Source organism: Hordeum vulgare, chromosome 7H (assembly GCF_904849725.1).
Source record: "Hordeum vulgare subsp. vulgare chromosome 7H, MorexV3_pseudomolecules_assembly, whole genome shotgun sequence".
Classification (NCBI taxonomy): Eukaryota; Viridiplantae; Streptophyta; class Magnoliopsida; order Poales; family Poaceae; genus Hordeum; species Hordeum vulgare.
The window spans coordinates 148,166,001-148,179,623 of NC_058524.1; the positions used below are offsets into that span (position 1 = coordinate 148,166,001).

The following is a 13,623-nucleotide window of genomic DNA, read 5'->3' on the forward strand; positions in this document are numbered from 1 at the left end:
GGGAAGGTGGCAGCGGGGCATCTCTCACGGGGGCTCGCAGGCGGATCTGGCGCGGATCCAACGACCCTTGAGGTTGACGATGTTGGGGAACGTTGCATGGGAATTTTTTCCTACGCACACGCAAGACCTATCCATGGTGATGATCATCTACGAGAGGGGGGATCGGATCCACGTACCCTTATAGATCGCTAAGCGAAAGCGTATATAACGCAGTTGATGTAGTGGAACATCTTTGTGATCCAAATCGCAGTCCATCCCGCGATCTCATCACGATACGTCCCGCGATCCCATCACAATCCATCCCGATCTAGTGCCGAACGGACGACACCTCTGTGCTTAGCACACGTACAGCTCGATGATGATCCCCGCCTTCTTGATCCAGCAAGAGGGGCGGAGAGGTAGATGAGTTATCCAACACGATAGCGTGACGGTGGTGGACAATCCAGTAGGGCTTCGCCAAGCGTCGCATAACTAATCTAGAGGAGAAAACGATCTAGAGAGAGAGTGGGCAACACATGGCTAATTAGGGTTAGGGTTGCTGATAATTCCTCTAGTATATATAGGAGGGAGGGAGGGGAGGAGGCAGCCTCAAACCCTTAAGGTTTGGCCGAAATTGGAGGTGGAGTCCTACTCCAATCCTACTAGGAGTAGGATTCTCCTCTTCACTTGGAAACCCTTTCCACCTTTTCCACCTTTGGATTTTCCCCACCCCTAGCCGCATGGACCTTAGTGGGTGGTTAGGCAAGCCCACTAGGGGATGGTTTGACTCCTCCCACAGCCCATGAGGTCCTTTGGGTTGAGACACCCCTCCTGATGGTCCCCGATACCTTCCCAACACTCCCGGTACACTACCGAAGTACCTGAAACTTTTCCGGTGACCAAAACATGACTTCCTATATATCAATCTTTACCTCGAGACCATTCCGAAGCTCCTCGTGATGTCCAGGGTCTCATCTGGGACTCCTCACAACCTTCGGTCACCAACATACATAACTCAATACTACCGAAACATCACCGAACCTTAAGTGTGCAGACCCTGCAGGTTCAAGAACTATGTAGACATGACCTGAGACACGCTTCGGTCAATATCCAATAGCAGGACCTGGATGACCATATTGGATACTATATATTCTACGAAGATTTTTATCGGTTGAACCTCTATGTCAAGGGTTTAGTTAATCCCTGTTGGAACATATATCTCCATATGTGGTTTTGGTACTTGATGACAATTCCTATGGACTAATGGTTGCCTTAAGTTACATTTATAGGATTTGTCCATAGGCACTTCTTGAAGTCCATCTGTTGGGTTCAAGGAGTTTATATGATGACCAAGATGGTATTCAAGGTAGTACCCAAAGAATGGTCATAGAGACACATGGTTGATCAAGATCTCAGACAAAGAGTAAATCAAGATGATCAACACACAAAGCGTACAAGATGTACCGAGAGGGATCAATTGATCCCATGGTATGGATCAAGTGATCCCATGGTATGGATTTGTCCATAGGCACTTCTTGAAGTCCATCTGTTGGGTTCAAGGAGTTTATATGATGACCAAGATGGTATTCAAGGTATTATCCAAAGAATGGTCATAGAGACACATGGTTGATCAAGATCTCAGACAAAGAGTAAATCAAGATGATCAACACACAAAGCGTACAAGATGTACCGAGAGGGATCAAGTGATCCCATGGTATGGTAAGCATTGTCCATTACGTGTTTGTGTACTAACCCATGGTCTTCGTGATAGTTCTATGTGGGGGTTAGGTGTGTTTACATGGGCTTGCGTCAAAGGGAATATCTCATACAACCCATGGAGTATGACGTCAAGATGTGATCATCATCAATGGTGGATCAAGATCTCAGACAAAGAGTAAATCAAGATGATCAACACACAAAGTGTACAAGATGTACCGAGAGGGATCAAGTGATCCCATGGTATGGTAAGCATTGTCCATTACGTGTTTGTGTACTAACCCATGGTCTTCGTGAGAGTTCTATGTGGGGGTTAGGTGTGTTTCCATGGGCTTGCGTCAAAGGGAAGATCTCATAGAACCCATGAAGTATGACGTCAAGTTGTGATAGTCATCAAGATTGCGATGTGCAAGTTCAAGTGGATCAGCACGAAGATATCATGCTTGAAGCTTGCCGTCCATTGTGGTGGCAATGGACCTGTGAAGATATGCTGAAGAGTGGCTCACCCATAGTGAGTATGGGGGAGCAATCAACTAGTCTTCATCAAGCCAACACAATCAAGAAAGGTGGTCCATCTTGAGGAAGCCAAGATCATCATCATCTAGCTCAAGAGGACGAGGTGCAAGGTATAGGTTTGCCCTTGATAGGTTTTCTGTTTAGGATAGATTGTTGTACTATCAAGGGGGCTCTCAAGTGAGTAGTTTGATCGTATCATTCGTTGAGAGCTCAAACCATTTGCATCCTCGCATCATACTTCTTGGTTCCTGTTTGGTGTTTCTCTTTGGGAGTTTTAGAGCTTATGGTCATCTTCGTGACAAGCTCGAGTTCATCGAAAACGGAGTCCATATGCATCTACTATGATGTTTTTGATGTTGGAGTTTTTGCCGGTTCTTCATTCATCGAGGACTCACATCTCTATATCTTTGGCATTTTCATAACCACATGGTCTTAAGATTTCCAGTCGCTGTTTGGATAGCCCTTGTCGTCCTGAATCCAACAATCTTGGGTTTGCTCGATTCGGAGCTCGTATGCAAAAGTTATGGCTGTTTCAGTGGCGAGCGGTAGTACCGCTGGACCTAGCGGTAGTACCGCTGGAGTTGGCGGTAGTACCGCTGGCCCTAGAGGTAGTACCGCTGGCTGGCGGTAGTACCGCCCCTGGTCAGCGGTAGTACCGCTCCAGGAGCTTAGTACCGCCTGCCTAGCGGTTGTTCGTGGACGGACCTTTTTGCGAAGACTTTCTTGGCGGTGGTAGTGCCGTTGCACTACCAGGGGCCCAGCGGTAGTACCGCTCGGGCTGGCGGTAGTACCGCTGGAGTGCCAGCGGTAGTACTGCTGCAGCCAGCGGTAGTACCGCTGGAGCTCGGGTAGAAAGTGGGGGTAACGGTCTGATTCCTTCCCCCACTATATAAAGGGGGTCTTCTTCCCCCTTGGACTTATCCATCCGTTGAGCTCTTGTTCTACCTCCATTGTTGACATTCTTAGAGCTTGATTACTCTCTATCCCTCCAATGATTCTTGCTTGTTCTTGAGGGAAAAGAGAGAGGAGATCGAGATCCACATCTCCACCAATCACTTTCTCCTCTATGTGAGGGGAACCCCTTGGATCTTGATCCTGGAGTTCTTTGTGAGCTCCTTGTTCTTCCTCTCATATTTCTCCATAGCTTTTGTTGTTGTGGAGGGATTTGAGTGTGAGGGACTTGACCACTTCGTGTGTTCTTGCCATTGCATTAGTTGCATCGGTTTGAGTTCTCCACGGTGATACGTGGAAGTGAGAAGTTGAGAAGCTTACTACCTTTGGTACTTAGTACCCTTGATATTGTTCTTCATGGATGCTTTGGCGTCCTAGAAGCTTGGTGGTGTCTCGGAGCTCAATCATTGTGGTGTGAAGCTCCGGGAAGCGTCGGGGTCTCCAATTAGGTTGTGGAGATTGCCCCGAGCAATTTGTATGGGTACCAGTAACCGCCCACAAGGGTTGCCACGTGTACGGGTTCGGTGACCGCCCCCAAGGGTTGCCATTTGTACGGGTTCGGTGACCGCCCTCAAGGGTCCCTTAGTGGAATCACGACATCTTGCATTGTGCGAGGGCGTGAGGAGATTACGGTGGCCTTAGTGGCATCTTGGGGAGCATTGTGCCTCCACACCGCTCTAACGGAGATTAGCATCCGCAAGGGTGTGAACTTCGGGATACATTATCGTCTCCCCGTGCCTCGGTTATGTCTTACCCAAACCCTTTACTTATGCACTTTACTTTGCGATAGACATATTGTTTATTGTAATATATCTTGCTATCACTTAGTTGTTTATCTTGCTTAGCATAAGTTGTTGGTGCACATAGGTGAGCCTAGTTGTTTGTAGGTTTTGTGCTTGACATATTAAACGTTAGTTTTATTCCGCATTTGTTCAAGCCTAAACCTTAACTATTTTAAAGCGCCTATTCACCCCCCCTCTAGGCGACATCCACGTCCTTTTCAATCCCATACACTGTTCCCTTTGTCCATCGGTATGTTACTTGCCTGAGATTCGATTGCCGATATCTCCCTACCTAGTTCAATCTCGTTACTGGCAAGTCTCTTTACTCGTTTCGTAATACAAGATCCCATACCTAAATCCTTAGGGAAATTTCTTGCAAGGCTTGTTGTGATGTTGTATTACCGAGTGGGCCCCGAGATACCTCTCCGTCATACGGAGTGACAAATCTCAGTCTCAATTCACGCCAACCCAACAGACACCTTCAGAGATACCTGTAGAGCACCTTTATAGTCACCCAATTACGTTGCAACGTTTGATACACACAAGGTATTTCCCCGGTGTTCTGGAGTTGCATGATCTCATGGTCATAGGAACAGATACATTGACATGCAGAAAACAGTACCAATAATCTGGCATGATCATATGCTGTGTCCATAGTTTGGGTCTTGTCCATCACATCATTCTCCTAATGATGTGATACCGTTATCAAGTGAGAACACTTGTCTATGACCAGGAAACCTTGACCATCTTTGATGAACGAGCTATTCAACTAGATGCTCACTAGGGACAATGTGTTGTTTACGTATCCACACATGTATTTGAGTTTCCGATAAATACAATTATAGCATGGATAATAAACGATTATCATGAACAAGGAAATATAATAATAACCAATTTATTATTGCCCCTAGGGCATATTTCCAATGGTCTCCCACTTGCACTAGAGTCAATAATGAGGTTCACATCACCATGTGATTTTAATGAATCGAACGCCCAGGGATTTTGATAATATCTTGCTTGTGAGAGAGGTTTTTAGTCAACGGATCTAAACCTTTCAGATCCGTGTGTGCTTTACAAATCTCTATGTCATCCTGTAGATGCTGCTACCACGCGCCATTTGGAACTATTCCAAATGACTGCCCCACTATACGAATCTGCTTTACTTCTTAGAGTTATCCGGATTAGTGTCCAAGCTTGCATCGACGCAACCCTTTATGACGAACTCTTTTATCACCTCCATAATCGAGAAAAAATTGCTCAGTCTACTAGTTACTAAGGATAACTTTGACCACTGTCCAGTGGTCCATTCCTGGATCACTCTAGTACCCCTTGACAGAGTCATGGCAAGGCACACATCTGGTGCGGTACACAACATGGCATAATACAGAGCCTACGGCTAAGGCCTAGGGGACGACCTTAGTCCTTTCTCTTTCTTCTGCCGTGGTCGGGCTTTTGAGTCTTACTCAAAATCACACCTTACAATACAGTCAAGAACTCCTTCTTTAACTGATCCATTTTGAACTCCTTCAAAAATCTTGTCATGGTATGTATTCATTGAAAGTTTTATCAAGTGTCTTGATCTATCTCCATAGATCTTGGTGCTCAATGCTCAAGTAGCTCAATCCAGATTTTCCTTTGAAAAACTACTTTCAAACAACCCTTTATGCTTTCCAGATTTTCTACATTATTTCCGATCAACAATATGTCAGCCACATATTCTTATCAGAAATTCTATAGTGCTCCCACTCACTTTCTTGTAAATACAAGTTTCTCATAAACCTTGTATAAACCCAAATTTTTTGATCATCTCATCAAAGCGTATATTCCAACTCCGAGATGCTTGCTCGAGTCCAAAGAAGGATCGCTGGAGCTTGCATACTTGATAGCATCCTTAGGACCGACAAAACCTTCTTGTTGGATCACATACAACCTTTCCTCAAGGAAAACATTGCGGAAACAATGTTTTGACATCCTATCTGCAAGATTTCATAAATAATGCAACAACTGCTAACATAATTCCAACAGACTTTTAGCATTGCTACAAGTGAGAAAGTCTCATCATAGTCAACTCTTTGAACTTGTCGAAAACATCTTTGCAACAAGTCAAGCTTTCTTAATAGTGACATTTACCATCATCATCCGTCTTCCTTTTAAATATCCAATTGTACCTAACAGCCTTACGACCATCAAGTAGTTCTTCCAAATTATACACTTTGTTTTGATACATGCATCCTACCTCGGATTTCATGGTGTCTAGCCATGCGTCAGAATCCAGGCCCACCATCGCTTCTCCATAGCTCGTAGGTTCATTGATGTCCAACAAAATGATCTCCAAGACAGGGTTACTGTACCACTCTGGAGCAGTACATGACCTTGTCGACCTATGAGGTTTGTAGTAACTTGATCCGAAGCTTCATGATCACTATCATCAACTTCCACTTCAATTGGTGTAGGCACCACAGGAAGAACTTCCTGCGCCGTGCTACACACTGGTTGAAGTGACAGTTTAATAACCTCATCAAGTTCCACCATCCTCCCACTCAATTATTTCAAGAGAAACCTTTTCTCAAGAAAGACCCATTTCTGTAAACAAACACTTTGCTTTGGGATCTGAGATAGGAGGTATTTCCAACTGTTTTGGGTATCCTATGAAGATGCATTTATCCACTTTGGATTCGAGCTTATCAGCTGAAACTTATTCACATAAGTGTCGCAGACCAAACTTTTAAGAAATGACAGCTTAGATTGCTCCAAACCATAGTTCATACGGTGTCATCTCAACAGAATTACGTGGTTCCCTTATTTAAAGTGAATGCGGTTGTCTCTAATGCCTAAACTAAAAACGATAGTGGTAATTCGATAAGAGACATCATAGTATGCACCACATCCAATAGGGCGCGGCTATGACGTTCGGACACACCATCACACTATGTGTTCCAAGTGGCATTAGTTGGGAAACTATTTCCACACTGTATTAATTGTGTACCAAACTCGCAACTCAGATATTCATCTCTACGATCATATTGTAGACATTTTATCCTCTTGTCACAACGATCTTCAACTTCACTTTGAAATTACTTGAACCTTTCAATAATTTAGACTTGTGTTTCATCAAGTAAATATACTAGTATCTACTCAAATCATCTGTGAAGTAAGAACGTAATGATATCCACTGCGTGCCTCAACACTCATTGGACTGCATACATCAAAATGTATTTCTTCCAATAAGTTACTTTCTTGTTCCATCTCGCTGAAAACGAGGCCTTCAGTAATCTTGCCCATGCGACATGATTTGCATGTCTCAAGTGATTCAAAATCAAGTGAGTCCAAACGATTCATCTGCATGGAGTTTCTTCAGGCGTTTACATCAACACGCATGGTTTGCATGTCTCAAACGATTCAAAAATGAGTGAGTCCAAAGATCCATGAGTATGGAGCTTCTTCATGCGTTTTACACCAATATGACTCAAACGGCAGTGCCACAAGTAAGTGGTACTATATTTACTACTTTGTATCTTTTGGCATCAAATATTATGAACATGTGTAATACTATGATCAAGATTCAATAAACCATTCATATTAGGTGCATGACCATTGAAGGTATTATTCAAGTAAACATTATTCTCTTTAAATGAATAACTGTATTGCAATAAACACAATCCAATCATGTTCATTCTCAACGCGAACACCAAACAACTTTTAGGTTCAACACTAATCTCGAAAGTAGAGGGAGCGTGCGATGGTGATCACATCAACCTTGGAAACACTTCCAACACACATCGTCACCTGGCCTTTGCTAGTATCCGTTTATTCCATAGCTATAATTTCGAATTACTAACATTTAGCAACTGAACCGGTATCTAATACCCTGGTGCTACTAGGGGTACTAGTAAGGTACACATCAATATCACATATATCCAATATACTTCGTCGACTTTGCCAGCCTTCTTATCTACCAAGTTCCTTGGGTAGTTCCATTTTACAGACTGTTCCCCTCATAATAGAAGCACTTAGTCTCGGGTTTGGGTTCAACCTTGGGTTCTTTACTAGAGTGGAAACTGGTTTGCCATTTCATGAAGTATCCCTTTTAACCCTTGCCCTTCTCGAAACTAGTGGTTTTACTAACCATCAACACTTGATGCTCCCACTTGATTTCTACCTTCGCGGTGTCAAACATCGCGAATAACTCAAGGATCATCATCTCTATCCCTGATATGTTATAGTTCATTACGAAGCTCTGTAGCTCTGTGGCAGTGACTTTGGAGAACTGTGTCAATCACTATTTTAGCTCGAAGATAAACTCCCACTCGATTCAAGCGATTGTAGTACTCAGACAATCTGACTACATGCTCAACGATTGAGCTTTTCTCCCTTACTTCATAGACAAAGAATCTTGTCGGATGTCTTATACCTCTCAACACGGGCATGAGCCTGAAATCCCAATTTGATATCTTAAAACATCTCATATGTCCCATGACGTTGGAAACGTCTTCGATGCCTCAATTCTAAGCCGTTTAAGCATTATGCACTAAACTATCATGTAGTCATCAAAACGGTTATGTCAGATGTTCGCAATATCTACAGATGACGCTCGGGGTTTGGCACACCGAGCGGTGCATTAAGGACATAAGCCTTTTGTGCAGCAATGAGTACAATCCTCAGTTTACGGACCTAGTCCTCATAATTGCTACTATCATCTTTCAACTAAATTTTCTCTAGGAACATATCAAAAACAGTAGAGCTACAACGCAAGCTACAACATAATTTGCAAAGACCTTTTGACTATGTTCATGATAATGGGTTTAATTAATCATATTACTTAAGAACTCCCACTCAAATTGACATTCTTCTAGTCATTCGGGTGTCGCATGATCCAAATTCACTAACTCAGGTCCGATCATCACGTGAGTTGAGTTTAGCTTCAATGGTGAACATATCCATGTTGATCATATCCACTATATGACTCATGCTCGACCTTTCGGCCTCTTGTGTTCCTAAGACATGTCTATACACGCTAGGCTCTTCAAGTTTAACCCGAGTGTTCCGCGTGTGCAACTGTTTTGCACCCGTTGTATGTGAACCTAGAGTCTATCACACGCGACCATAACGTGGTGTCTCAAAACGACAAACTGTCGCAATGGTGCACAGTCGGGGAGAACACAATTTTATCTTGAAATTTTAGTGAGGGATCACCTTATAATGCTACCGTCGTCCTAAGAAAAATAAGGTGCAGAAAAGGATTAACATCACATGCAAATCATAAGTGACATGATATGGCCATGAACTTGTGCTTCTTGATCTCCATCACCAAAGCACCAACATGATCTCCATCATCACTGACGCCACACCATGATCTCCATCATTGTGCTGCCATCGAGGTTGTCGCACTAACTATGCTGTTACTACTAAAGCTACTACTAGCGATAAAGGAAAGCATCACCAAGTGCAAAATAATTAAAGACAGCCCTATGGCTCATGCCGGTTGGTGTAGGATCGACGTGCAAGTCGACGTGCAAGTCGATATTTAACTATTACAACATGATCATCTCATACATGCAATATATCATATCATGTCTTTGTCCATATCACATCACATGCATACCCTGCAAAAACAAGTTAGACGTTCTCTAATTTGTTGTTGCAAATTTTATGTGGCCGCTATGGGTATCTATTATGATCGCATCTTACTTACGCAATGCCACAACGGTGATACGCAAGTTGCTATTTAACCTTCTCCAAGGACATCCTCGGTCAAATCTGATTCAACTAAAGTTGAAGAAACAGTTACCCGTCAGTCATCTTTATGCAACAAGTTTCATGTTAGTCGATGAAACCGGTCTCTCGTAAGCGTACGAGTAATGTTGGTCCGGGCCGCTTCAATCCAACAATACCGCCGAATCAAGAAAAGACTAAGGAGGACAACAAATTGAACATCAACAACCACAAACTCTTTTGTGTTCTACTCGAGATATCATCTACGCATAGACCTAGCTCATGATGCCACTGTTGGGGAACGTTGCATGGGAAACAAAAAATTTCATATGCACATGCAAGACCTATCCATGGTGATGATCATCTACGAGAGGGGAGATGGGATCCATATACCCTTGTAGATTGCTAATCGGAAGCGTATATAACGTGGTTGATGTAGTGGAACATCTTCGCGATCCAAATGGCAGTCCGTCCCGCGATCTCATCACGATCCGTCCCGTGATCCCATCACGATCCATCCCGATCTAGTGCCGAACGGACGACACCTCCACGCTCAGCACACGTATAGCTCGATGACGACCCCCACCTTCTTGATCCAGCAAGTGGGGTGGAGAGGTAGATGAGTTCTCCAACAAGCGGGCGTGATGGTGGACAATCCAGCAGGGCTTCACCAAGCGCTGCAGAACTAATCTAGAGGAGAAAACGATCTAGAGAGAGAGGGCAACACGTGGCTAATTAGGGTTAGGGCTGCCTCTTATTCCTCTAGTATATATAGGAGGGAGGGAGGGGAGGAGGCAGCCTCAAACCCAAGGTTTGGCCGAAATTGGAGGTGGAGGAGTCCTACTCAAATCCTACTAGGAGTAGGATTCCTGCTCTCCACTTGGAAACCCTTTCCACCTTTTCCACCTTTGGGGTTTTCCCACCCCTAGCCACATGGGCCTTAGTGGGTGGTTCGGCCAACCCACTAGGGGTTGGTTTGACTCCTCCCACAGCCCATGAGGTCCTTTGGGTCGCGACACCCCTCCCGATGGCCCCCGGTACCCTCCCGGCACTCCCGATACACTACCGAAGTACCTGAAACTTTTTCGGTGACCAAAACAGGACTTCCTATATATCAATCTTTACCTCTAGACCATTCCGGAGCTCCTCGCGACGTCCAAGATCTCATCCGGGACTCTGAACAGTCTTCGGTCACCAACATACATAACTCAATACTACCGAAACGTCACCGAACCTTAAGTGTGCACACCGTGCAGGTTTGAGAATTATGTAGACATGGCCCGAGACATGCTCCGGTCAATATCCAATAGCGGGACCTAGATGCCCATAATGGATCCTACATGTTCTACAAAGATTTTTATCGGTTGAACCTCTATATCAAGGATTCAGTTAATCCCGTACGTTGTTCCCTTTGTCCATCGGTATGTTACTTTCCCGAGATTCGATCCTGTAACTAACTTCTTAGTGACATTGATGTTGTATTACCGAGTGGGCCCCGAGATATCTCTCCGTCATACAGAGTGACAAATCCCAGTCTCGATTCACGCCAACCCAACAAAAACCTTTAGAGATACCTCTAGAGCATGTTTATAGTCACCCAATTACGTTGCTACGTTTGATACACATAAGGTATTCCTCCGGTGTCCGGGAGTTGCATGATCTCATGGTCATAGGAACAGATACATTGACATGCAGGAATCAATAGCTATAAACTGACACGATCATATGCTACGTCCACTATTTGGGTCTTGTCCATCACATCATTCTCCTAATGATGTGATCCCATTATCAAGTGACAACACTTGTCTATGGCCAGGAAACCTTGACCATCTTTGATCAATGAGCTAGTCAACTAGAGGCTCACTACGGACATTGTGTTGTCTATGTATCCACACATGTATTTGAATTTCCAATAAATACAATTATAGCATGGATAATAAATGATTATCATGAACAAGTAAATATAATAATAACCAATAAATTACTGACTCAAGGGCATATTTCCAACACACGACACGGTGGCGGGCTCCTAGCGGCCATTGGCAGCGTGGACGCGACGGGGATGGTGCGCAGGCTTGGTGGAGATCCGATCGAGTGATGTGGGCACACACATCACACTGAGAGGTGGTCAGGGTGCGGTCGTGGGAAGGGCGGGCGCGGCTCCGGTGACGGCAGGCTCGACTCCTATGTGGGATGACGCAGATCCAATGGTCTGAGGAGGAAGGGGAAGGGTAGCATGTCGGCAGGCTCGTGTGGCACGACTGCTCGGCGGATTGTGTTGCTGCTCTTGCGGGGCAGATCTGGCGAGCGTGTGGTGGTAAAACACCGGGGCGGTGGCCCCGGACCCCTTCTTCAGCGATGGGCGCCGTGGTGGCTGTGTGGGCAGCGCCATGACTAGAGCTCGGGTGCATTAGTTCTCTGCGGTAGTGCGTCGGTCCTCGGTCATTCCACGGATGCTTGGTTATGGCCAGTGGGTTGGCTGTGGCTGCGGTGCAGGGTGTCGAATCTGGCCAGACGTGGTCGGTTGTGGCTCCTACGATCGCGTTGGCTAGCCTGGTCAACGGCTCTGCGTGGTGCAAGTGGCGATGGCGGGGCTGTTTTGATTGATGGCTCTGGGCTTTGGTGGTGGGTGGTGGTTGAGGCGGGCGGTGGCTCTCGTAGGCTGGTTTGAGGGGAAGACTTATTTTGGCTGCTCGAGGTAAAAGCATTACTTTGGCCTTGGACGGAGCCGACAACGGTGACGCATGTGGGTGCCGCACACCTTCTTGGAGGCACCTTCATTCGAGGGCCTAAGACCTCTTCTCTCGCACTCCGGGGGAAACCCCTATTCCAGGTTCCTGGAGTGGATGATGGCGGCGCTGTGGTGTCGCGTCCCTTCTCGAAGGCTTCGTTTTGGAGTGGTCTTGGCCTGTGAGAGCCATCGACTCACGTGGTGCGTGGCCTCGGGGCTGGCGTGGAAGTCAGAGCGGCGGTTCCGTATCTCGTTGTCTTGAAGGGGTGTCGGCATTGGTCTCGTGGGTGACAGTGTCGTTGGCCAGCCTGGTGCATGGCGTCAGGGTCGACATGGATGTCGGAGCGGCGGCTCCATATATGGTTGTGTGGTGTCGGCTTTGATTGATCGGCTGATGAAGCTGGCGGCTAGCCTGGTGTGCGGCCTCGGGGTCGACGTGTGTGGTTACCATATGTACGTCGGAGCGTCGGCTCCAGAGATATATGTAGGGCATCGGCTCTGGTTGGTTGGGTAGCTGGGCATGCGGCTCGCGTGGTGCAAGGCCTCGGGGTTGGCGTGGATGCCGAAGCGGTGGCTTTAGGTTTGGTTGTAGGGTGTCGGCTACAGGTTGCTCGGGTGACGGAGCCGACGGCTCATCTGGTGTGCGGCCTTGGGGTTCGACGTGCGTGTTTGGTGCCCTGTGGGGGCGTGCTGTAACGGTTTTTGCCCGAGTTTCCATTAATTAACCGGGAAACTTTCTTCTATCTTAACTAATGAATCGGGTCCTAAGGGACCGTCTTTCAAAAAAAAAGTGAGGGCTGGTGCCGGGGGCAGGATTGAAATTTTGTGATGCAACTTAGCGCATGCGTGGGGGGGGGGGGAGGGTGAATCAAGGATTGAAATTTTCTATACAATTGAGCGAGGACAGAGGTCCGGCAAAATCAGGAGATGAGGGTAAAGACGCCAAACCCACAGAAGGTCCACGAGAAGGGAGGGAGATCACTGGTGGCGTGGTACCTATGGTTTGGTTTGGTTGGGTGGGAGGGAGCCATCTCAATGTTATCTTATCGGTAGTTATTCTTATTTGTACAAAAGGTGTATTAACTTTTAATTGCTTGAGTTATGGTTAGGATCATCATAGTTATCCTATATGCTTGTATAGCAAAAGAGGTATGCGTTGCAACGGATGAAAAAATACCACACTCCCTAACCCAAGAACCATGACTTAGAACTCTAATAGGTCCACGTCCTTTATAT

The 13,623-nt window shown here is 45.8% G+C and overlaps 1 pseudogene; it reads left to right on the forward strand.

Annotated features, from left to right (window-relative positions):
* The first annotated feature begins 12,014 nt into the window (after positions 1 to 12,014).
* Positions 12,015 to 12,770, forward strand: LOC123408510 (annotated as a pseudogene).
* Positions 12,771 to 13,623: the final 853 nt, after the last annotated feature.